This window comes from Cervus elaphus, chromosome 9, assembly GCF_910594005.1.
Source record: "Cervus elaphus chromosome 9, mCerEla1.1, whole genome shotgun sequence".
Classification (NCBI taxonomy): Eukaryota; Metazoa; Chordata; class Mammalia; order Artiodactyla; family Cervidae; genus Cervus; species Cervus elaphus.
The window spans coordinates 84,246,167-84,272,283 of NC_057823.1; the positions used below are offsets into that span (position 1 = coordinate 84,246,167).

Sequence of the window (26,117 nt, forward strand, 5' to 3'; positions counted from 1 at the left end):
CAGAAAGCAAAGAACTAAAGAGCCTCTTGATGAAAGTGAAAGAGGAGAGTGAAAAAGTTGGCTTAAAGCTCAACATTCAGAAAACTAAGATCATGGCATCTGGTCCCATTGCTTCATTGCAAATAGAAGGAGAAAGAAACAGTGGAAACAGTGACTGACTTTATTTTTTGGGCTCCAAAATCACTGCAGATGGTGATTGCAGCCATGAAATTAAAAGACACTTTCTCCTTGCAAGAAAAGTCATGACCGACCTAGATAGCATATTAAAAAGCAGAGAGACATTGCTTTACAAACAAAGGTCCGTCTAGTCAAAGTTTTAGTTTTTCCAGTAGTCAGGTATGGATGTGAGAGTTGGGCTATAAAGAAAGGTGAGCACTGAAGAACTGATGCTTTTGAACTGTGGTGTTGGAGAAGACTCTTGAGAGTCCCTTGGACTGCAAGGAGATCCAACCAATTCATCCTAAAGGACATCAGTCCTGAATTGTAAGGACTGATACTGAAGCTGAAACACCAATGCTTTGGCCAACTGATGTGAAGAACTGACTCAATTGAAAAGCCCCTGATGCTGGGAAAGATTGAAGGCAGGAGGAGAAGGGGATGAGATGGTTGGATGGCATCACTGACTCAATGGACATGAGTTTGAGTTAACTCCAGGATTTGGTGATGGACAGGGAGGCCTGGCATGCTGCAGTCCATGGGGTTGTAGAGTCAGACACAACTGAGCGACTGAACTGAACTGAACTGACCCCAGTGTGGTCCTCTCATTGCCCATAACAGAATCGCCTGGGGTTTTGTTAAAATGTCCTAGAGGATTTGACATTTGGGTGTTTGGATTTGAATTCTGGCTAATAGCCCAGGTTTTGGCATTTTTTAAAAAGCTTATCACGTGCCTGTTATGAACACTAAGTTTGAGAATTATGGCTCTACCCATAAAGTTTGCTACAGAGCAATGAGCTCAGTTGTTGGAAGTGCAGAAGTAAATTAGCAGGCTTGCAGAAAACACTCTTCACTGTACACTGTGGTTGTTCAGCAGCTTTCAATACTTTCTCTTGTAATGTGTTCAGGTTTATTTGGCTTTCTCACTATCAGTGCTTTGGGGGTGATGACTCGCCATTCAAATTTAGAAAGAAAGTCTGTATCTCAGAACAAAGTAAATATTTTCCCTTTTCCTACCCACAGTTATTGGTCTAGGTAAGTATATGATCCTTTTGGGGACAGTTAATAGGTGAGGACAGATTTGTGTTTGGGCAAGAAGAAGCTCTTGGAATTTACTTCCTTCTGAGAAAGTGTCTGCTAATAACCCTCTCTCTCTCACCTCTTTAGATACAGATAAGCAAGTCTATGACCCCAGAAGCAAGTTGACAGACATCTTGCAACCAAGATGGAAGCTGGCTTTAGAAAGAAGCCAATTCTCAAAGACTAAGTAGATAAACAAAAGGAAATCAGATTACTGATGATATTACTGAGCCATTGAATCATACCTTGATCTCACTCTAGACTCCTAGCTCTGAGGAAAAATGCTAGCACTTTATTGTTTATCTAGTTCTAGTTGAGCTTTCTCGTACTTGCAAGTAATAGCACTCTACTGCAATGGTACATAGTTTTGCTGTTCCCATTCAAAAGATATTTGAATGCCTAAGAAGTGAATTGTCTCTGAAGGAGGCAACAAAGCTCTGTCTAGTCAAGGCTATGATTTTTCCAGTAGTCATGCATGGATGTGAGAGTTGGACTGTAAAGAAAGCTGAGCACCGAATAATTGATGCTTTTAAACTGTAGTGTTGGAGAAGACTCCAGAGTCCCTCAGACTGCAAGGAGATCCAACCAGTCCTTCCTAAAGGAAATCAGTCCTGAATATTCATTGGAAGGACTGATGTTGAAGCTGAGACTCCAATATTTTGGCCACCTGCTACAAAGAGCTGACTCATTTGAAAAGACCCTGATGCTGGAAAAGATTGAAGGCGGGAGGAAAAGGGGACTACAGAGGATGAGATGGTTGGATGGCATCACCGACTGGATGGACATGAGTTTGAGTAAACTTGGGGAGTTGGTGATGGACAGGGAGGCCTGGCATGCTGCAGTCCATGGGGTCGCAAAGAGTCGGATATGACTGAGCAACGGAACGGAACTGAACTGAACTGAGGGAGATAAGACTGGGATTCAGTACAGTTCAGGACTGTACTTCAGAGGACAGGTGGGCTTTCTGCACATTTTTATTTTTCCATGGAGTTTACCACCACAGTTTGATACAATGAATCTATTTCTCTAATTTCAAAGTTGGTCACAAACTTTTCAGTGTCGTCTGGCAGTGAACATGTTCACGAACTGAGCTGGTGCTTGATCAAAGAAGAATGCATTCTACCGTTTTTTCTTCCCTTCCCCTTCCCTTTCTCCTTTGCTCATAGGATCAACTGTCAAGTACAATAACAACCCACTGAGCCGTGTATTGCCTTCATATACATGTGCTATTAAAACATACATACTTCTTCATTGGACAGGCTCTAATTTCTATGTGGTCTCAACAATTCTTATATCTCCTGCTTTTGTTGTTGTTTTTTTGTTTTTTTTTGGTTGCTGTTGTTTTGTCTTATCCTCGGGTGTTTTAAGTACACTTTCAAAACATGGAAATTCTACCCATTTAAAACAATTATATACACAGCACGGCTCACCATCAAATTGGAAAAGCTCATTATGAAATACATAAAATATACTTCTTAGCAATGATAATTTATTTTACAATGACATGTTACTCAGTTCATATTGATTTATGGATCATTTTGTCTGCTATACTATAAAACTAGTTAATTATGCACCGAACATGCTTTGCAAATATAGAATTATCCATGTAATCCACTATTTCCATGAGCAAAGCAACAAGAAATATGTATTTTTGTACTTTCACAACATCTTAGAATGTTTTTATTCAATTGCAGTGATGCAAAAGTAACAATGATGTTATGTATGCAAGATTATTCATGCCTGCCCAGATGTTAAATGCTATAAATGTGTGTGTGTATGTGTGTGTGGGTGTGATTACTAAGGCAAAGTAGAGTAAACTACCATTTAAAATTTGTGAATTCAGTCATTTAAGTAAGTTGTGGAGCTGCCTCTGGAAGTATTCAGAGAAGTATTTAGAGGGAGGTTTTGGTTTATAAAATCTTTGTTTTATTGTTTGTTGATTTGCTTGCTTTTGGCCAATGGCCCAATGAGGACGTGCCTCAGGACTTAAAAGCTGTTAGTACCAACTCCTTCTTTGTTAAAGTATGAAGAGAAGTGTTAATCTCTCCTGGCCAAAGACTTCAGACAGCATACTATGTGGTCAATTCCCCACCCTGAGAACTGCAGAATAATTGGGCCACAGTGAAGAGCAGTAGACACTGCATAGAAAATGTTTAGAGAATTACAAAGTTTTCTCTATTCCCTCAGTCTTCTACATGAAATTTGATTCTTGTGCTAGATTTTAAGGATGGCATTTATTTGAACACAGTTAATAATGTGCAATACATAAAATATAATTATCTACACACGTGGTTACATGTTTACTAGTCTCTGCCATTAGACTAGGAGTTTCATGAGGGCGAGGATGTGCCTCTTTTGCTCACTCTTATGACTACAGTTTTTAGACTAGTACCTATAACACAGCAAGGCTCAAATATTTGTCAAAAGAAAGAAAGAAAATATGAATAAATACTTAATTCGGTCTTCTGTGTTACTCAATAAAATTTAGCTACTTCATTATGTAACCTTAGTACACTTACCAAAGACAACGCCTTAAATGTCATCTATATTTTAGTTAGATAAAGTTATACATGCATGCGTGAGTGCTCATTCACTTCATTCAAGTCCAAATCTTTGTGACCCAATGGAGCCCGTCAGGCTCCTCTGTCCATGGGGATTCTCCAAGCAAGAATGCTGGAGTGAGTTGCCATGCCCTCCTCCAAAGGATTTCCTGACCTAGGGATCGAACCAGCGCCTCTTATTGTCTCCTGCATTGGCAGGCAGGTTCTTCACCACTAGCGCCACCTGGGAAGTCCCAAAGTTACATGTAATTATATGTAATAGCTGTATTATTAAATATAGTCATATAAATCAGATTTTCTTTCTTGGGGCAGGAGAGAAAAGGAATAATAATTGAAAATACAATGCTCTAATAACCATTTGATCATCTCATGAAAATACAAATTTGTGATTTTAAATTAAAAAGCACCGAACTACAACTTATTAATTTAATAGATTCATTAAAACAGAAACACCAAATTCACTCTCTAAAGTTAACTAGTAATAGAGCTCACATGAGTTTTATAAGCTACTTATATAGTGAAAATCATCTTAACAGCAATTAGCAATGCATTTGTGATTTCTCAGTTTAGAAAGAGGTACAAATGGGGAAAATAATAAAGAATGAATGAAAGCTTTGGTTTCATGTTTTTTCTACTGAGTAAAAAAACAACATGTAATTTCCAAAGTATTCCCAGAGTACTGGGTAGCAGGAAGTAAGTAGACTATATTCATATCCCAGGTAGTATTAAATAGACTTTAGGGACATAATTAGGACATATTATGCTACTTAAAGGAAGCACTAAAAAGATCTTTAAGCTAGGTTATTTGACATTATAAAAATCTATAATTCAATGTTTCATGTATCTATACAACTGTCCTCAAATATCCTTTTTTTATTCAATGTGCCCTCCCTCATATTTGAATTCATCTCACTATAGACTGAATACAAATCTTACTACCTTCAATTCTTTAGTATTTATTTCAGTTTTCAGACTTAGTTGCCTCTTTAAAGTTCCCACTAGCTTTTAAATTATAACCTAAAGCCAGTTCTAATCAAAATGGCAATAGTATTTTTCAGTCTTGGTCCTGACCTGGGCATTTTCCATGATCCTTCTTTCGAGGGGAGCAGTTATGTTTTAATTTTGTACAGTGCATATAATTACTACTAAGCAAATATTTCTGGAAAGCTATCCAGTTTTAGTGACGAGAAAATGAAGTCCAGTTAGTGACCAGGAGTCATGTAAAAAGCAAATCGGAAATTAAACCTACGGTAGCCTAAGAAAATTCATGAACCAATAGAAGAAACTTGTAAATGATAAAGCAGATCTGGAGTTAATATAAATGATTGATCACATTTATTAACTTCCAATAAAATTAATTTATAATTGTTTGAAAATTTAATACAGGAGAGGGGGGAATAGACCTGGAAAGAAGAATGCTATTTAATGTGACATTTGAATAAATTCTAATGAGATGGATAAAACTGGAGCCCATTATACAGAGTGAAGTAAGCCAGAAAGATAAACACCAATACAGTATACTAATGCATATATATGGAATTCAGAAAGATGGTAATGATAACCCTATATGCAAAACAGAAAAAGAGACACAGATGTACGGAACAGACTTTTGGACTCTGTGGGAGAAGGCGAGGGTGGGATGATCTGAGAGAACAGCATCAAACCATGTATATTATCCAGTGTGAAGCAGATCGCCAGTCCAGGTTGGATGCATGAGACAAGCGCTCGGGGCTGGTGCACTGGGATGACCCAGAGGGATGGGATGGAGAGGGAGGAGGGAGGGGGGATCGGGATGGGGAACACATGTAAATCCATGGCTGATTCACGTCAATGTATGGCAAAAACCACTACAATATTGTAAACTCATTAGCCTCCAACTAATAAAAATAAGTGGGAAAAAAAATGTGACAGGAAAGTCATGCAGGTGAGGTCAACTTGCTTATCATATGTGAATTTCAGATGGTTACAGCATCTATATTGTTCTGTTTCACAGCAACTGACAGAAGTAAGCTAATATCACCAGGCTCATGTTCTATGGATTTCTGCTTTATTTATGTATGGGCAACCAGTCAATTCAACCTCAATTCACTCCTATAATTCTGGACAAATGAGCTGATCTAAAAAGTAAATCTATTAAAACCAAAAGAACCAAAAAAGTAATGTATAAGTCAGCAAGACTGGGACAAATCTCACAGAAGCATCCACTTAAGGAAACCACAGAATGGTTGCACATAAAATGTTAATGTCAGAAGAGATTTTGTGATTAAGGAGTTGGCAAAAAAAAAAAAAAAAAAGAATTGTTATAATGGGTTAAGATTTGCATTATAAGATACAAATGTATTTATTAAATTATCTAAATTATCAACTAAAAACTCAACATAAACTGCACTTTAAAGTAAAAATAATGGAATATCAGATTATATATATATATATATATATATATATATATATATATATACATATTTTAGTTCAGTTCAGTCACTCAGTCGTGTCCGACTCTTTGCAACCCCAAGAACCACAGCATGCCAGGCCTCCCTGTCCATCACCAACTCTCAGAGTTTACCCAAACGTCCATTGAGTTGGTGATGCCATCCAACCGTCTCATCCTCTGTCGTTCCCTTCTCCTCCTGCCCTCAATCTTTCCCAGCATCAGGGCCTTTTCAAATGAGTCAGCTCTTGTAATTATGATTAAATATTTATATCATAAAAGTAAAAAGCAGATTATGTAATGATATGATATTCTTTAACTTGCTTTCATTAATATATCACACAATCTTTTCTGTGAAAATATAATCAATGAATATGGACAGTAGTATTTTATTTTATGGATAAATCATGGTTTATTTAACTGAGTCTCCACTGAATAAGGGACTTCTGAGGTGGCGCAAGTGGTAAAGAATCTGCCTGCCAAGGTAGGAGATTCAAGAGACATGGGTTCAATCCCTGGGTTGGAAAGGTAATTCTCCAATATTCTGGCCTGGAAAATTCCATGGACAGAGGAGCCTGGCAGGCTATCGTCCAGGGGCTGTAGAGAGCCAGACACGACTGAGCAACTAAACACACACACACAGCACTAGTGAATGGCATTTGGACGGATTTATGGTTTTTCTCTTAGAAATACTATTTCAGTGAATGATCAGACTCCATTTGAATGGTGGTAGAACCATAAAACAAAAATCAGTTCAGTTCAGTTCAGTCGCTCAGTCGTGTCTGACCCTTTGTGACCCCATGGACTGTAGCACGCCAGGCCTCCCTGTCCATCATTAACTCCTGGAATTTACCCAAACTCATATCCATTGAGCCAGTGATGCCATCCAACCACCTCATCCTCTGTTATCCCCTTCTCCTCCCAACTTCAATCTTTCCCAGCATCAGGGTCTTTTCAAATGAGTCAGTCAAAGAACTGACTGACTTTGGCCATTAGGTGGCCAAAGTATTGGAGTTTCAGCTTCACCGTCAGTCCTTCCAATGAACACTCAACACGGATCTCCTTTAGGATGGACTGGTTGGATCTCCTTGCAGTCCACGGGACTCTCAAGAGTCTTCTCTAACACCACAGTTCAAAAGCATCAATTCTTCAGCGCTCAGCTTTCTGAGCAAAATAAATGAGCAAATAATTTCATTAAATAAATAAGAGCCCATCAGCTTAACCACAATATAAATTATTAACTTCTTGTAAATAAGGTTTTTAAAAGGAGCCTCTTTTATGCTGTCAGCCTATCTTTAGTAACATGCTTCTTAAAAATAGTGGACAATATTATATTTGTATTTGTAACTTCTTCCGATGAAAGTTACTCCCTTGCATTTGACTTACTGTTAATGGAGATCAAGTAAAAGTTGCAGTGATCTATGCCCAGATAGCACAAGACATAGGCAAAGAAATGCCTTGAGCTATGGGCTTGAGCAAATGAAGCTGTGGAGGAGCAAATTTCCCTGACCATCACCGTCACCTCAATTGGGATATGTAGGGCTGTATACTGAATATAATATCCTTACACTAAATAATATAAAACTTCAATGTTTAGTAAACTTAATGGTTACTGAAAACAGAAAATTACCTTATTACAAAATATTGGCACATAATTTGTGTGTGTGTGTGTGTGTACACAAGCAAGTATTTACATTACAGTTATGTCAAACATGACATTTATACCATTAATGAAATTTGAGAAGCTTTTTTAGTAAAATATCATTCTTTTTTCACTACTCGTAAAGAGGAATTCAGAAATTTTATGATGGCTTTGAAATGACAGGCTCCCAAAACACAGATCCACACATCTGGCTTAATTAAAATATCTTTGAAACTCAAAAGATGAAAGGAAAAAAACAGTGGATGGTGTAACTTAAAAAGAGCTCACCTATCTCTGGTGGATCTACCTGTTTCTCTTTGGTCAAGGGGAATTATTTTTTTCATGTAGTTTGAACTCATCCCAAGGACACTAACTAGAAGAGATAAAGTACAGTCTCTGCTTGCCTATACAGAACTCGATTAATCTAATGTGCCACTGACTTACTCAGCAGTGAGTTAATGACTGCTATAGAGAATTTTTTTCTTGCCTGTTAAAATAGAAGCTAAAATTAAATGTTTTCTCTTCAGACTCGTTAGGACCTTCTTTAAAAGAAAATAGTCAGTGTATCCACATTTAAGTGTTAATCTAATGACATTGACAATGTAATTTCCCTGTCTTCAAAACTTGGCTCCCTGGGCTGAATTTTTCCTTAATTGGAATGTCTTTAAGGAACTCAACTGATAAAAAAGTGGACAGGTCTAACTTTGAGACAAGGAAAATGAATAAAGATACAGGTATTCAGGGGAAGCCCAAGCCCCATTCCTGTTATCTTTGAGGTAATTTTCAAGTTGTGAATGCACACTAGTAACTTCTACTTTTCTAAACCATCAAGAAACAGTCTAGGAAACAGTCTGTTCAGATAACAGGATGTAAAGAACTTCACATAAATAAAAGTTTAAATCCAAACCAAAATTAAAGATCAATTAGTTTAACTTGCCAATAAAAATCTCAAGGTTGCTTCAAAACTTCGAGTGGTAGGGAACTCTAAACTCACGAAGAAACATGTCACATCACTCTCCCAAAAATACCCTCTGGAAAACAAAGGAATAATGGGTCTGTGTTTGACGTACCAGTCATTCAAATATTTGAAGACAACTATATAATTCTCTTAACTGAGACAAACATCTCCACTTAATTTCATAATCATAATATACAACCTTGCCATCCTTTTTTGTTAACTATTTCTTGATAAGTTCAAATGTGTCAAGGTCCTTCAAAATGTAGCAACAAAAGAGAAATCTTACAGCAACAAGAACTGATGTCCAGGTGAGATCTAACTAGCACAAAATGCAATGGCATTATTACCTACTTCTTTAGACTGCTGAAAGAATTAACTTCCATTCCCTCCTTCCTTCTGGGCTTCCCTGATAGCTCATTTGGTAAAGAATCCACCTACAATGCAGGAGACATTGAACCTGTAAATTGAACCTGGTTCAATTCCTGGGTCGGGAAGATTCGCTGGAGAAGGGATAGGCTACCCACCCCAGTATTCTTGGGCTTCATGAGGTGACTGTCAAGAAAGAATGGACTGGCTTGCAAGCAACGCTAAAAGTACCTTATATAAAGGAAAATTTGCAAAAGTTTAAAACCAAGCAAAGCCTTAAAGGTATTTTTCCAATCTTTTACTTTCTCTGAAGCAAAAATATCTAGCTTGCATATATTTCATATGTAGTTGATGAAGTTCACAGACAGGAAAAACAAACATTTTCTGCATTGAAACAGTTTCCTTAGTGACCAGGACTAGGTGTTCATCCAGGTGGATATAAATATTTTGTGGTTTCTCATGGGATTTTCCACATGTCAACTGACATTTTTAGTCATAGAAGGGTCTCCTGAAAACTATTTTTGAAGCTTTATGCTTGTTTCTTTCAGCAATTATTTCTGGTTAGAAATTCTAGGCTAGAAATTAGCACTGATTTCAGTCAATAAGCCACACTGAGCCTTCTCCAAATCAACTACCTATTACACTAAGTCCTATTGGGAACAATCACAACAGTTAATGAATTTGAAAAAGAGATTTATCTTGGAGGCAGAAAAAAAAATGTAATGGAAAAAACAGTACAATTTAATCCTAAAAAAAAAAAAGCCTGAGGTAGTACTTAAAAATTATCACAAGTTTTGTTAAGAGTTTTGTACTGTTTTGTCTTTGTGTTTTTATGCTTCAATTATATTATGAAAAGAGATTACAGACTCATGTTCCTGGGATAATATTGTTAATAATGCTGAAATCTATATTATGGAAACAGTTTGAGATTGACTAAAAGCCCTATACAGCATAGATCCAAAACACTATCCTGTCTGACTCTTCATCATCTCTATAAACCCCAAATAGTCTAGAAAAGCACTACCACTAATTCTTCCAGAAGGTTCCCAAGTTTCTTATCTTTGTGCTTTTTATCACCTGGAAGAGACTGCCAGACTACAGTCCATGGAGTCACAGAGAGTCAGACATGATTTAGTGACTAAACAACAAATTTTGCTTAAAATGTGTCTACCAAATCATTTTACTGGTGAAGTGCACTGCCATCCCATCCCATCTCAAAAGTCTTCTCACCCATCAAATTCAATCCCTAGGACTGGAGCTAACCTTTCCTCCTCCTGATACCCACAGCACTTTTTTTTTTCTCCTCTTAGGATAATTATTTTCTGCATTGTGTAATGACTATTGATGTGTGTGTTTTGTAGTCTTTCCCAAATGTATCTCAAAGTCAAGCTCTTTATCTTGGGGGCAAAGACAAAGAGGAGAGTATGCCCTGGGGTGAGAAACAGCTTTCCAGAGATGCTCAGTAATAATCATTAAATGGAAGATTCTAGTTTTCTTTCTGCTCTGTGATTCTATCTTTATGCAAAGCCACAGAGAGCTTATTGTTGATGTATCACATCTAAGACCCTAATATTAATATGTTGTCATAAATTCTAACTTCATATTTATTATGCCTTTACAGGATTTCCATTTTGCAATCTTACAAAAAAACAAATTCATAAGTTATTTGCTGTAAGCATAAGGAAAGCTCTATTCCAGAAAGGCCAACTCCTAATTATGCAAACATTACTTACATTACTCATAATTTTCAAATAATAAAACATAGGGTTCTCTTTTTTCCCATAATAAGTGAGGTGATTTGTCAAATTATACACTGAGGAAAAGAAAATTTTGAAAAATTAAAAGCTGACAGCTAAATTGCCCCCAGTTTGCATATTGAAGCACAAGCAGAAAAAATCCTGACGTAAAAATAATAGGTCAGGATTTATTAGACATTTCAACAATGTTATTAATGACTGAAATGATGGAAGAACATTCAGGGACTTCAAAGTTTGATTTCTGCATGTAATGTTTGAATTTTCTATAAGGTTTAATTATATTTATTTACTTATTTTTATAACTCCTACATAGTTTTTATTACAAATCAGGAATAATCCTAAGAACCTTACATATATAAATCACTTAATTTGAACAAAATCTCTTTGAAGTTGATACTAGTTATTACCCAGATTTTACAGATAAGGAACAAAGGCATCAGGAGGTTAATCAACTTGGCCAAAGTAACAGTGACAGTAAATAGAGGAGTCAGAATTTGAATTCAGTCTGGCTGAGCTCTTGATCAAAATATCATGATATAATTCTTTAGAGAATGTGTTTCTACAGAATTCCAAGAGCATGATCAGCATGAAAACACTGGGATTACAGGTTTTACTATTATTATTATTTGCTACTGTATCTCTAGGTTCTCTCAGTGCTGCCTATTGAGAAATCTGTATGCAGGTCAGGACGCAACAGTTAGAACTGGGCATGGAACAACAGACTGGTTCCAAGTAGGAAAAAAGAGTACGTCAAGGCTGTATATTGTCACCCTGCTTATTTAACTTCTATGCAGAGTACATCATGAGAAAAGCTGGGCTGGATGAAGCACAAGCTGGAACCAAGATTGCTGGGAGAAATATCAATAACCTCAGATATGCAGATGACACCACCCTTATGGCAGAAAGTGAAGAAGACCTAAAGATCCTCTTGATAAAAGTGAAAGAGGAGACTGAAAAAGTTGGCTTAAAGCTCAACATTCAGAAAACTAAGATCATGGCATCCAGTCCCATCACTTCATGGCAAATAGATGGAGAAACAGTGGAAACAGTGGCTGACTTTATTTTTGGGGGCTCCAAAAACACTGCAGATGCTGACTGCAGCTATGAAATTAAAAGACATCTATTCCTTGGAAGGAAAGTTATGACCAACCTAGACAGCATATTAAATAGCAGAGACATAACTTTGCCAACAAAGGTCCATCTAGTCAAGGCTATGTTTTTTCCAGTGGTCATGTATGGATGTGAGAGTTGGACTATAAAGAAAGCTGAGGGCCGAAGAATTGATGTTTTTGAACTGTGGTGTTGGAGAAGACTCTTGAGAGTCCCTTGGGCTGCAAGGAAATCCAACCAGTCCATCCTAAAGGTGCTGAAGCTGAAACTCCAATACTTTGGCCACCTGATGTGAAAAGCTGACTCATATGAAAAGACCCTGATGCTGGGAAAGATTGAAGGTGAGAGGAGAAGGGGACAACAGAGGATGAGATGGTTGGATGGCATCACTGACTCAATGGACATGAGTTTGAGTAAACTCCGGGAGTTGGTGATGGACAGGGAAGCCCGGCATGCTGCGGTTCATGGGGTCGCAAAGAGTCAGACACGACTAAGTGACTGAACTGAACTGATCCATCATCATATGTGTAATAGTTACACTTTAATTTGGATACAAACAATGGACTGTGGAAACAGGCTGGGACAGAATTTTAGGCTTATCACTGCATCTGTCTTTGAACAGGAATCTATGAACACAATAACTTGATAGTCATTGTGCTTATCTCAGAACCGCTTTCCTAACACTGAGATTGGTATTACCTTAACTGTTTATTTCAATCTTATTGCAAGAATAATACATAGATTAGGCTTTTAATGGACAGAGTACTCTAAAAGCACTATTAAAGGGGGAAAGGGTGAAATAAAAGAATATCCTTGACATTATGGTGATTGGTAAACTGCTTAAATGCCCAACTTCAACATTTAATATATGGCCTGATACCCAGAATGATTATGAGGCGAGCCTTACCACAGAAATTTTAAATCAGCAAACCATTGTGGAGATAATATAGCTCAACCTCCATAGCTAAATAATTAATAGAAGCTGACAAAGGTCTGAGCATGTTCTGTGATGAACCTTGATTTATGTCATTTACACCATTTATGCCATTCAGTCAATTCCATTGACTGAAATAGAGATGAGCTGACATAAACATATGTCTTGTTGAAAATATTTAGTAGCTACTGTGTTGATTAGTAGCAGTAATGAGTTCTATACCCAATTGCTGTCTATGATTTGGATGAAGCATTTGGGGATCTGATTTCTCAATTAAACTGTTACCAGGCAAATACACTCTGGGGGTTTACCAATGTGCTATGCAAAGAAGGTGCTAATTCTTACTTAAAATTTGCTATATTTTCCAAGGATTAGTACTTAAGAAAACAACCTTATCTGTGGTTCTTTTACTGAGAAACTAAAATTGTGTCCTCCCTACTTTATTTTACAAGCTTTGATAAAAATAAAGATAACAACAAATGCTGATTATTATCCATTTTAAATCATAGTTTAGTGTATTTTATACTTTCAGAGGGAAAAATTAAATATATTCCGAAAAGGGTTTGGCTCAATTCTCTCTCATTATATGACTCATTTAAAAATTATGTGTTGTCACTATACTTCAAATATGGATTACAGAATTTGCTTTCACATAAATACTTTGATATATGCTGAACAAGAAATTTTCCATGAGCACAAATTTGTCTTGATGCATCATGGTTTTCCTATGGCTTCAGGGGCTGTGGCCAAATAAGCCTTCAAACACAGTGACATCTACTTGAAGCTCCTTGAGAAAAGATTCATGCCTTCTATTTCATTGTAGTAACCATTATGCTTTGCCCTAGCAATTCCTTGTAACAAAAAGTATGATTCTAGCACATAATAGGTGCCAATATTTGTTGATCAATCTAATTCACTAATATTAAATACTACAGAGGGTTCAAATAGTTTTAAAGGAATGTTAACCTATCAAAATACAGATACGTGTAAATCTATGGCTGATTCATATCAATGTATGACAAAACCCACTGAAATGTTGTGAAGTAATTAGCCTCCAACTAATAAAAAATTAAAAAAAAAAAAAAAACAAAATACAGATTTCAATGAATCCTTAATGCTTCATTGCTTTCTCTTCATTCTACCTTCTATGTAATTAATGCTACGTGGGAAGAGGAGAGCAAAGGTTCTGTCATTCATCTAATAGCCTTTCACTTCCCACTAGAAACATACTAATCTTACCCCTACCTCGTACCTTTATCGAACCTTCTTAGGTTTTCCTTCCCTAGTCATTCTAAGTCTGTTCCATACTCTACATACCCTAGAGCCATTTTTTAAGATTTCTTTGATAAAATGCCTCTCCTTCTCTCCTTGTCTTACTTTTAGAGAATAGCCTTTTCCTCACAGTATTTTTTTTTTTAACCAATCTAACTGAATTGGTAAAAAAAAATTTCATTATTTTATATGAATATGTATAGTTTGCCTTTTTTAAGGACAAACTATTTAAAAAGGACTATTAAAAAAGTCCTTTAAAAATGATTTATGGCCTTGTTTAAGTAAAAAATAAAATGGGATGTAGCCTTCGTGTGTGTGTGTATATTAGTCACTCACTCATGTCCAACTCTTTGCAACCCCATGGACAGTAGCTGCCAGGCTCCTCTTTCCATGCAATTCTCCAGGCAAGAATACTGGAGTGGGTTGCCATTTCCTATTCCGATAGCCTTAATAAGGCATTATAAAAATATATTTGATAGGACAACAATGTCTTCTTTTACTAAGTATATTTTTTCTCCTCCTATTATACAAATAACTCCAAATCCACATTACTATGATTAAGTAAATCTAAGCCCATTAAGCTTTCTTTTCACCAAAAAACCCATCATGATAACTGTTTACCTTCCCAATATAATACTCATGATAGAAAAGTTCTCAAATAACTCTTATCCCAATCATTTACCTTTAAGAATTTAGTCTAAGGAGACAATGGTGAACATACACACACATACACACAATTTAGTTAGAAGAATATTTACCAAAATGTTGATAATAGAAGAAATTTATATGGAACTTATATGTCCAAAAATAGGGGCTGGCTGAATAAAATGAAAGTAGATGATGGAATGTTAGCTAGATATTTTAATGTCAGGAAAGAATTTTTAATGAAATGGAAAGATATTAATTTCATATCTTAAATGAAAAAGAGTGATCAAAGAATATGCTACATATAGTACAAGTTTTATGCACATGCATGTATACACATATAGACAATTTTATATAAAGATGTCAATTTAAATTGCTATCAGTCTTTATATCACTGTAATAAGGTGTTCTAGGTGGCTCATAGGTAAAGAATCTGCCTACCAATGCAGGATACACGGGAGACATGGATTCAGTTGCCAGTTTGGGAAGATCTCCTGGATTAGGAAATAGCAACCCATTCCAGCATTCTTTCCTGGGAAATCCAATAGACAGAGAAGCCTGGTGGACTACAATTCAAGGGATAAAGAAAGAGTCAGACCACTTAGTGACTGACTAAACAACAACAAATTCCAAGATAAAAGCTGTTCACTTTTCTTCCTGTTAATGGCATTTAGCAACTCAACCTAAAGATAATTACATTTTCATTTTCTTGTTTCTATTGTAATTATAGGAAGAACATTTTGTTTATTTTTTAGCAACATATCAATTTCCTTGAAATAACAGAATCTTAACACCTTGTCACAGTTGGTTAATGGCAATATTATTTTTTAATGATTTGCTTTGTTTGGGATACCATCGGTTGATGAGTACTTAATTTAACTGAAAGGAAACAACAACAATTGTTAAAATCAAGCAATAGACTGATGGTGAAAATCATTGACGAAGATAAAAGCAAGTAACAAAAAAAAAAAAAAAGCAAGTAACAATATGCTGGCATGAATGCTCACTCACTTAGTCATGTCCAGCTCTTTGCAACCCCATGGACTGTAACCTGCTAGACTGCCCTGTCCATGGGATTTCCCAGGCAAGAAACTGAAGTGGGTGGCCACTTTCTCCTCCAGGGCATCTTCCTGACCCAGGGATTGAATCTGTATCTCCTGAGTCTCCTATATTGGCAGGCAGATTCTTTACCACTGATACCTGTAACGGCACCGGTAAGTCCAAGAAATGGGACAGAAGGTTTTAAAGATTGCTGGACATGTTTTAATTATTTTATAAGTCATTTGCAAGTCTCCTATACATCTCTTTTCAATTAAATTGGGAGAAAAATTTTTCCCCAGAGGTTAATACTAAATTTGTCATTTGGCCTATCACTTAAAAATACTAACTTTCATAAATATAGAGTTGTACATATTGGTAGTGCCCCAAATCCATTTGGAATCTGAATAAAAGGAAAAATTAATGTCACTTCAAATTTACATGCTTCTAGTTTCTTCAATGTATTTTCCTAAAATAAACAGAAAATAATCAAGCTTTGCCTTTTAAAGAACTTTGTACTTTTTCCTCCTTTATAAAAAATAGAGGACTGTTTTGATAAATATTAGTGTTATAAGTTTTTTGTATTCATAGCTTCTAACATGAAAATAAATATCCAGAAAGGTATCTACATGCTTACCAACTTTTTACTGCAGTCCATGGGGTCACAAAGAGTCAAGACATGACTGAGTGACTGAACTGAACTGAACCAACTTTTTGTACTGCTAATAAAAAAGTTAAAAGATCAAATAAAAAAACAGCAAACTAACATTTCAAGGTAAATTGTAGAACTGGCTATAAATTCTTCCTTTTGCATCCTCGCCTTTGCAGTGCTGTGCTGGGCTTAGTCACTCAGCCGTGTCCGACTCTTTGCAACCCCATAGGCTGCAGCCTGCCAGGCTCCTCTGTTCATGGGATTCTCCAGGCAAGAAAACGGGTGGGTTGCCATGCCTCCTCCAGAGGATCTTCCCAACCCAGGGACTGAATCCAGGTCTCTCGCATCGCAGGTGGATTCTTTACCATCTGAACCATCAGGGAAGACCTGCCTTAGAAGAATGAAGTGGAAAATCCTCCCAACAAAACTATGCTGAGCTAACGTGACACAGGCTGCGATCTGATAAGTGCTTGTAATTGGGGTTTGATCTTGCTCACTGCTTTTGGGACCTTTCCATGACCATTCTGTAAGGAAGCTTGAACTGTCAGAGACACACCAACCCCTCCAAGCCATCTTCTTCCACTAGGCAGTACCTGTTAGCCAGGACACCACTTATGCAACTCACAGAATTGTGAAATGAATTGTTATTGTTTAAACCCACTGAATTTGGGATTTGTTACGCAGAGAAAGCTTAATGATACACATCTATCACTTCATTCATGAGATATTTATTTCTAACTAATGGGAAGGGTATACGTAGAGAAAAAAAAAAGAGATTGGTTTAAATGGCATACATCAAGAAAAAGAATTTATACAGTGTCTTTTCTTAAAAATAAAAGCCTTACCACACATTGGCATTCATCTTTTGGCTGGGCAAGAGAGGATTTCTGTATTTGATATTTTCTGAAGTTCTTTGATGTTATATTGATATATATGTTTTCTGAAGTTAGTATATAATTGGGTTTGGAATTGCAAGCTAACAAACTCTAATCATTATAATTAACAGTAAACACGAACAAATTTAAAATTAATAAGCTGGTTTATATGCTATGTTATAGAAATTTATATATATATAAAACAAAATTATTTTTCTATAATATATGCAAAATAAATGGCAAAACATTTCCCTTAAATTATTAATTCTGTCATCTTAACTGTAAAATTCTGTTTGTATGAATACATACTTAATCATTTTTATTATCAAAAAAGTAAGTAAATATAACTCTGAAAATAAATTCCTTTGACTCTCACTGACTGAGAAATTTCTAAGCTATCATGCATGGCTAGCAGCTTTTGAGAAAAGATTTTAGTGTATGCAGAAGAGCTCTCATTATGATAATTTCAGGAAATATGGATTCAATCATGAACTATCCTTCCTTAATCCAAGAAGCAATCTTAAGGGGAAAAAACTGATAACTACTCATAATGTCATGTAATATATGAATAATTTAACTGAAATTTACCAAATCTCTCATTTGGTAACCAAAGTTCAGAAATCTAAAAATAGCTTCACTTTACCCAAGAGATCTACTTAAAGCTTGTTAATATTCTGGTATTTCATGATCACTATCAAGAAGTCTTTTAGACAGAGTCAGTCAGTCTTTGCTACACTATTTGAAATTCTGACACTGATCACCTTCTAAAAGATAAATATGAATGTGGCTATGCATGGAGCAAGATGTGCGGTGGAAATTGGTAGTTTTTTCTTTTAAATTTTTATGAAATACTTTATGTTTTGGAGGCAAATGTAACTGATTTCTCACAATGAAATGCAAGCAGAAGGACAGATTAGCAGTGAAGGCCACAAATTCAAATGAGATCGGAGGGCCACAAATTTAAAAGAACCTGAATTCATGTTAGAAAACAGATACTGATTACCAAAAGGAAATAAGTTTTGATGGAGTACTACAGAAGAGGACAGAAGACATAATAGGATAAAGCATCTTCATGTTTACTGCTTTTTTTCTAAATGAGAAAATCTGATCAGAAGCCTGTAAAATGACAGAGAGAATAAAGAGGAAGAAGAAGAAATGAAATGGTATGCTAACTTTGTTACCCTGAACCAAACAGGGTAACTTTGTTACCCTGAACTCTCAGGGACACAGGCACTTTGAATTCTAAAAGTAATGATAGATTCTACATTACTACCAAATTCCTATGTTTACATCCTTTGTTTTCAGACTGATAGCTTTAATAGGTTAAATGTATGCTAAATATTATTGACATATCTACATAAGTCATTCAATACAGTTTATTCTTAGTAAAATACAAGCTTAGGTTGTATATCATATTTCAGAATCATAAAGCCATCACAGTTCCATCTTAAAAGAAAACCCCCCTCTACCTAAATTTCTCTTTAGTTACTGTCCTCACTCTCCCATCCATATGCAATGAGGGCATCAGCTCCTCTCTCTGTTCAAACATCAACCTCTCAATCTTTCCTAATAATCTGACCAAAATATATATCTAGTCTTATTCCAGCTCACACTTGTCTTTATTTTTTAATAGAGCTTACATGGTAAGTATAGTGATTTACTGTCTAGTCCCCCTTTAGACTAGAAGACTTGTGATATCTTTTTTAATGGTTATTTCTCACTGCCTGGAAGAGAGTCTAGCAGAGAGTATATGCTCAACAAATATTTGATGGATGGACAAATAATTGAATAAATTGATGAATGTTTAATATAGTCATTTTCTAAAACTAAGGACTACTTTTTAGAGTAGTTTTAGGTTCACAGGAAAACAGAGGACGGTACAGAGATTTCCCATATAGTCTCTGACCCCACACAATTCAGTTCAGTTCAGTTCAGTCGCTCAGTCATGTCCGACTCTTTGCCAACCCATGAATCGCAGTACGCCAGGCCTCCCTGTCCATCACCAACTCCCAGAGTTCATCCAAACTCATGTGCATCGAGTCAGTGATGCCATTCAATCATCTCATCCTCTGTCGTCCCCTTCTCCTCCTGCCCCCAATCCCTCCCACCATCAGGGTCTTTTCCAATGAGTCAACTCTTCGCTTGAGGTGGCCAAAGTATTGGAGTTTCAGCTTCAGCATCAGTCCTTCCAGTGAACACCCAGGACTGATCTTCTTTAGGATGGACTGGTTGGATCTCCTTGCAGTCCAAGGGACTCCCAAGAGTCTTCTCCAACACCACAGTTCAAAAGCACCAATTCTTTGGCACTCAGCTTTCTTCACAGTCCAACTCTCACATCCATACATGACCACTGGAAAAACCATAGCCTTGACTAGACGGACCTTTGTTGGCAAAGTTATCTCTGCTTTTTAATATGCTATCTAGGTTGGTCATAACTTTCCTTCCAAGGAGTAAGCATCTTTTAATTTCATGGCAGCAATCACCATCTGAACTGATTTTGGAGCCCAAAAATATAAAGTCTGACACTGTTTCCACTGTTTCCCCATCTATTTGCCATGAAGTGATGGGACCAGATGCCATGATCTTAGCTTTCTGAATGTTGAGCTTTAAGCCACACTTGCATAACATCCCCCATTATCACCACTCCCCACCAAAGCTACATTTGCTACATTTGCTTCCCACATTTGTTACAACTGATTAACTTACATTTACTCATCATAGCAGTCCACAGGGTCACAAAGAGTTGGACACAACTGAGTGACTGAACTGAATTAAACCCGTCATAATCATCCAAAGTCTATAGGTTACATTAGAGTTCACACTTGGTGTTGTATATTACATGGGTTTGGACAAATGTATAATAACATGTATCTAACATGTGCTACAATATCATACAGATTATTTTCATAACCTAAAATCTTCTTTACTCTGTCTATTCATCCCTATCATGCTTCCCCAGCATCCACTGATCTAACTGCCTCCAGTTTTGACTTTCCGAGAAGGTCATATAATTGGATTCATACAGTATGTATGTATGTAGCCTTTCAGTCTGGCTCCTTTCACTTAGTCATATGCATTTAATGATCCTCCATGTCTTTTCAGGACTTCATAGTTCATTTTTTAAAGACCTGAATAACATTTCCATATTTTAAAACATATCTAGGAATACAGGGGAACTTCCTCAACTTGATAAAGAATATCTATAAAAAACTTACAATACCAGCATACTTAATGATGAAAACCTCAAAGCTTTCCCACTAAGATCAGAAATGCTTTTTAAAATATTTAACCCAATTTATCTATTCACCTACTGAAGGACATCTTGGTGGCTTCCAATTATTGGCAAATATGGATAAGATTGCTATAAGTATCTGTGTGCAGGTTCATGTAGACTTAAGTTTTCAACTTCTTTTGGCAAATACCAAGGAACATGATAGCTAGATCATATGGTAAGAGTATATTTTGTTTTGTAAAAAAACTGCCAAAGTATCTTCGAAAGTGTCTGTAACATTTTGCATTCTCATCAATAATGAACGAAAGTGCTTTCCAGCACGCAGTATTCTGGCATTTAGTATTGTCAGTGTTTTAGATTTTGGTTATTTTGAGAGGTGTGCAGTGGTATCTCATTCTCTTAATTTGCATTTCCTTGACAACACATGATGTGGAATATCTTTTCATATGCTTATCTGTCTTCTATATGTCTTCTTTCCTCCTAATCTTTGTACTTCCTTTACTTGTCTTACTGCATTAGATAGCACTTTTAGCACAATATTAAAACAGAGTGATGAAAAAAATAAATAAATAAAATAAAACAGAGTGATGATACAGGTCATCCTCGCCTTGTTTCTGATCTCAGTGGGAAAGCTCTGAATTTCTCAACATGAAGTATGATGGTAACTTATAGGCTTTTTTATACATATTCTTTATCAGGTTGAGGAAGTTCCCCTGTATTCCTAGCTACTTTATAAAAAAAAAATTTCCTCTAAATCTTCATGTGCCACAATTGATTCCAACAAAATTGATCTTGGCAAGACTATCCATAAGTCACAGGTAATCAATGTAAATGTTTGCCTTGGTCAACTTCACAGTATTTGGGCACTGCTGACCACTCATTCCTGTCTGCTCTTAACTTTGGCGGCACAACCCTTTCCTGGTTTATCTTCTGTCTCCCTAACCACTCTTTCTCAGGCTTCTTTATAGATTTTACTTTCTCTTCCTATTGCTTAATTCTTGGTCCTCTCATTTCACAAGTTGTTCTACTTCTGGACAGATTGATACACTCCCTGAGCTTAAATAACTGTCTGGATAATTATGACTTCAAAACCTGTTCCTGCTGTCTTTACTAATATCTAGCAGGTTCCTCCAATTCAGTAAATGAAATATTCGTTTTCTGCCTTCCAATCCCTTGTATCCTCAACATTCACTGTCTCAGTAAATGGCACCAAGTTGCTCAGGCATCAGAAATTTGAGCTGTTTCTTCTTTATTCCTCCCTTTATGTAAACACCTTTTATTCAATAACCCTGTAAGTCATGAATAATTATATATTGCATCCTTTAAATACTTTCATACTTTAATTGAATACTTTAAATACTTTAATACTTACTGACTCTCTCCTTTCCACCTTGTTCCTGACCCAGACTAAGATCATCAAATCTGACCTGGTTTCTGCTGTAGCCTACAAATTGTCTCCTAACTTACTCTGCTATGATTTTTTTTTCCATATTGCAATGGCTATGATTTCCTAAAAGCACAAATCCTCTCCATTGCTCTTAAAACGAAGTCCAAATTCCTTAGAACATCACTCAACACTGCAGAATCTGCTACCATCACCATTGCCAGACTCATTAATGGCCATCAGTTAATGTAATTATGACATCTTTTATCTCCTGGCTTCAAAAAATTGTTTCCTCTATCTGGAATACTTCTAGCTTTCGGCCTGGTGGATTAAAATTATTCTTTGGAAATATGTCAAAATACTATTTTTTTCCGGTAGGCATGCATTCTCTGACACCAGCTTAAAAGAGGACACCTGCTTTATATTCTTATGGCTCCATCTAGTTCTCCAATCACAAAGTCCATCATATTTATTTACTTATATATTTATCTGATTTCCAAGCTAAATAGCAAGTCCTGTAAATTTTGTTTACTAATGTATCTCTGCCATTAGGTAACTACTACTTAGTCAGTGCTTAGTAAATATTTGTTTAAGAATAAGTGAAAGCTAAAAATTTTATTTTTTTGAAGTCAATCACATTGTCCCCCTTGATTATATGAATATACTATGTAATTGATTTGTAAAATTTGTATTTGTTACTAATTCACCAAATTATTCTGAAAGCATAGAGTGGAGAATTACACCACAGAATTCGGATGCTTTAATAAGTCCCAAGATTTCCATATATGAATGCTAGAGTATTCATTAGCAATAGAAATTTTTCTATGAAGTAAATGTGTCAACGTTTGGCTCAAAACTCCACAGTGCCATCCAAGAATGTGAGTAGGTAATTGGGAAGTAATTTGGGGTTTAACCACATGGTGCTCTGTCCACAAGTCCCCTGGAGAGGGTGGCGCTGTCCAGTGAACACCTGTGCAAACACAGGGAAACCTGGCTGAAGTCGTCAAGTCAGGATGCTAACTAGGCTTTTTTTTCCCTTTCCTTTGCTCATAGAGATGCTTTCCTATTGCCTTTTTTGGAGATCAGAAGTGAGTTTTCATAACTCTTAAGGGGCTGACAACACTGTGTGTAGCTGTGTCTGTATAAGGGATATGTGTGTGTGGGGGAGGAGCAGACAAAGAGATGGGAAGTGACAGAGATAAAATAATGATATTGGGGTACACAGCTAGATCAAGAAGTCCAAGGGAAAGCAATGCTGTCTAGTAAAGTGAAGCTCACAAATGTGAATGAGTTAATTTCTCCAAACTGGTAGTATAGAAATGTAAGTGAGGTGAGGATTGACTGCAGACAGGGTAAAGTGCTCTGTGCTTACCTGACACTACGGGCTTTGGGAGGCACAAGTAAAGCACAAAAATGGATGAGGCTCTCTTTGAAATAAGCAGCATCGAGAAATTAGGTTTGAGGTAAAATCAAAATGCAATTTTTATCTCTGAGAGTAGCATACGTTTGAAATCTCCCCCTGAATATACTGCAATAAAGTATATTTTTGATTGTAGAATAAAGAGTAATGATAATGTTTAAACTTGGGTCAAAGCACATGTTTTTTAAGCTAATACAGACCTGCTTATTTTCTATTCATTGCAAATTTAAGGCAATTTAGAACTTCATATAATCACAAAATGTATATGGTTCAAAAGGCTAACAGAAAGCTTAGACATCTCCATCTGTGGGAGGATTAATGTGAAAGTAAAAATACAGCAGTGGGGACAGTTCAAATCATTTGTCTTTTAAGACGGCACATTAAAATACCTAGAGCTTTGGAGGTAAAAATAAAATTCTAGTATACTCTATTCTTCTGCATCAGCACTACCCAAAAGCAGGGAAACAACAGCAGTGGCCCAAAAATGTTGCAGAGAAGTAGTAGATTTTTTAAATTAAAAAGGCAAGGTGGTCTTTAATGATCTAATGTTCATATATTTTGTACCAATTGTTGCTGTTTAGTTGCTCAGTCATGTCAGCTCTTTGCAACTCCATGGGCTGTAGCCCACCAGTCTCCACTGTCCTTTGGATTTTACAGGTGAGAATACTGGAGTGGATTGCCATTTCCTTCTCTGGGGGACCTTCACAACCCATAGACTGAACCCGTGTCTCCTGCATTGGCAGGCGGATTCTTTACCACTGAGCCACAAAGGAAATCCAATAATTAGTTTTAAAGTCATGAAAAAAATAAGGTAGACTAGGTATTAAAGATATTCCTATTAACTATCTTTATTCAATAAATACTTAGCATTCCCTGATTATATGCAAGAGTTAAGAAAGAGGAGGAAGAAATGTGGGGGCTTCCCGAATAGCACAGTGGTACAGAATCTGCTGGCGATGCAGGAGCTGCAAGAGACATGGGTTCGATCCCTGGGTTGGAAAGATCCCCTGGAACAGGAATGGCAACCCACTTCAGGCTTGTTGCTTGGAAAATTCAATGGACAAAGGAGCTTGGCAGGCTACAGTCCCCAGGGTTGCAAAGAGCTGGACATGACTGAACGACTGAGTACATACACATACAGAAGAAATATTAGGTGCTTTAGTAACAGAGAATAATGAATCTTTGTAAATTTTAATTATATAAGCATTTGATTTTTCAAAGTCTCACTGAACTATGAGGAATATGGCAGTATGTTTAGTTTTTAAACTACTGTAGACTATAGTACCATTCTGATAAAATGACAAATGTTTTAAGATGTGGCCCCAAATATTCAAGTATTTATTTCAAAATTCTATGAAGATACATATTCGTATAATCAAAGCTCTGGTTGTCAAGTGTCATGTACAGATTTGAGAGTTGGACCATAAAGAAGGCTGAGAACCGAAGAACTGATTGTGGTGCTGGAGAAGACTTGAGAATTCTTTGGACAGCAAGGAGAGCAAACCAATTAATACCAAAGGAAATCAACCCAGGATATTCATTGGAAGTATTGATGCTGAAACTGAAGCTTTAATACTTTGGCCACCTGATGCAAAGAGACGACTCACTGGAAAAGACCCTGATGCTGGGAAAGGGTGAGGGCAACAGGAGAAGGGGGTGACAGAGGATGAAATGATTGGATAGCATCTCTGACTCAATGGACATGAGTTTGAGCAAGCTCCTGTAGATACTGAACGACAGGGAAGTCTGGCATGCTGCATGGGACTGCAAAGAGTCAGACATGGTTTAGCGACTGAACAACTGGTTTCTTAATTGTTAAAACACATTTGCCTCTTCAATTCCAGATTTAACTTTTATAAAGTAGCAACCAAAACATTATATACTATAAATCTAAGGCACTGCTGATTTGGGGTCAGTGGACTCAAAATATAGCACTAAATTCTATTCATATATTTCTGTTAGGAATACTTATGACTCTAATTTTTCTCAGAAATATAGACTTTTGTGAGGAAAGATTCCTCATATTAAACTCTGAAACTCACTGTATATACTTGGAGACTTGTCAAAGTAGTTAAAAGTTTTATTTCTATAACACTGCATCAAATCCCCTAAACTAGCAGCAAGTTAATAAAAGCTTTAAAAGAGAATTGTCTTTGAAATGAATCAAATGAGCATAGTATCTGTTAACAATAACATAATCAACTTTTTCAAATATACTACAATATTACCAATGTAACAACAAAAAAAAAAACAAGTGAGATACACTTGTACTTTAAAAGGTAATGCACACTAAAATGCAATAGGTAGTGGTCAAAAATGGCTGGTTAGTGGTTTTATTTAATTATTCTTTCATTCATTCAACCAACAGTTATTGGGTTCCTATTACACATTAACTAAGTCAGGTGTATTAGATACAATGATGAGTAACTCATACTGATCCCTTACTATAGACACAATTACTTCTCTTCTTCAAAACTATTTTTGAAATGCTATGAAAACTTCTGAGTTCCAAAGTTTATGCTGGTTGACTGAACTTTAATGCAATGCATAATTGAGTTTTCCTATATTGAACAGATACAGTCTACTTTTTTCTTCTTAGTATTGACA

At 36.3% G+C, this 26,117-nt stretch overlaps 1 protein-coding gene across 2 annotated transcripts in view; it reads right to left on the bottom strand.

The window, feature by feature from the left end:
- Nucleotides 1-26,117, bottom strand: part of EDIL3 (EGF like repeats and discoidin domains 3) — a 469,087-nt gene that overhangs the window by 314,740 nt on the left and 128,230 nt on the right. The window lies entirely within an intron of this gene.